The sequence below is a fragment of the Leuciscus leuciscus genome (assembly GCF_965113295.1).
Source record: "Leuciscus leuciscus genome assembly, chromosome: 18".
NCBI classification, from domain to species: Eukaryota; Metazoa; Chordata; class Actinopteri; order Cypriniformes; family Leuciscidae; genus Leuciscus; species Leuciscus leuciscus.
Window position 1 is genome coordinate 1,242,102 of NC_138742.1, and position 1,367 is coordinate 1,243,468.

General features: G+C 41.6%; 1 long non-coding RNA gene across 1 annotated transcript; it reads right to left on the reverse strand.

The window, feature by feature from the left end:
• Window positions 1-352: 352 nt before the first annotated feature.
• On the reverse strand, window positions 353-898 carry LOC309481182. Its single transcript, XR_014199940.1, has 2 exons — window positions 856-898; window positions 353-808 (listed from the first exon to the last, which is right to left on the reverse strand). It is a non-coding gene; the product is annotated as an uncharacterized lncRNA (long non-coding RNA).
• Window positions 899-1,367: the final 469 nt, after the last annotated feature.

The window sequence follows — 1,367 nt, forward strand, 5'->3', positions numbered from 1 at the left end:
ATAAACTTCATATACATTTTTCCCCACATTATGTTTTACCTATATCACCATACATCTGTTTTTTCCTTCTTTTTATTATCTCAAATGTAAAAATTGTATTCATTTAATTTATTTTAATAAGGCTTTGACATTCAAATGTAAGTGACGCTATATGAGCAATATTCAATGAATTATGTAAACCTAAAACATAAATTCTGTTATCCTAAGAAATTATTTTCTGTATATTCTTCTTTCTCTTTTCTGCATTTCACCTTCTTCTGTAGGTTTTATTAAGCATGGAATTCTCTGCTAATAAAATTAATAATAAAGAAACTGCTGAATTTTTTTATTTCTTTTTTTTTTTATGTCTTTATTTTTCTTGCTCCACATTATATAGAAGAGTGTCAATAAGAGTATTGAGAAGTATCAGTGATAAAATCGTACTTGGTTACTTACGTAACCTCGGTCCCCTTAGAGATAAGGGAACGAGTACTGTGTTGCAAACGCTATGGGAAAACTCCTTTTCTCGAGAATGTTGAAGCCTTTATTTTAAAACGCAGTGCAGCTGCACAGCGAGCACATCATAGCTGGTTGAAACGTGCTGATTGGCTGTGCTGCGGCAACTGCACGAACCTATGGCGAATCAGCAAAGGCGCGCGATCCAATCAGAGCGCTTGCCACCTTGCTAGCCTCGAGCACGCCAAAATGGGTGTGGCTGAAGGGTATAAATTCAGAGAAAATTCGCCATAGGACAGGTTAAATCGACTGAAGCGAAGCACCTGATATGAGCGAAATAGCACAGCTGGCAACGCAGTACTCGTTCCCTTATCTCTAAGGGAACCGAGGTTACGCAAGTAACCAAGTACGTTCCCTTACGAGAACGGTTCTCTCGTACTGCGTTGCAAACGCTATGGGAACCCATTTTAAAACACCGTGCTATTCGCCGGTGACTACTCTGAAGGTGTCCGGGACTTATAACAGAGTAGTCTGAATCATCATAGACCAGAATATTGGGCCTTAGAATGATATATATTGCACATAGTGAAGTGGGAGCCCAGGTCATATATAGATCTGGGTCGGAAGACCCAGGGTCCTAGATGGAGAGGACTCGTGCCTGTAAGGCGGGAACCTCTAAGTTATAGAATCTTGCAAATGTGGACGGAGCAGACCAGCCGGCCGCACAAATGTCTTCAATGGGAACTGGGGTTGAGAGCACCTTTGGTACATATCCGTGTCTTGGTCTAAGGATGACCTTGGAATCATTGGGCCCGAACTCAAGACAGGAAGTGCTCGTAGAGAGCGCTTGTAAGTCCCCAACTCTTTTAACTGACGCTAGTGCTAACAGCAGAGCGGTTTTAAGAGAGAGGGGCTTTAGATCAGCCGACTGG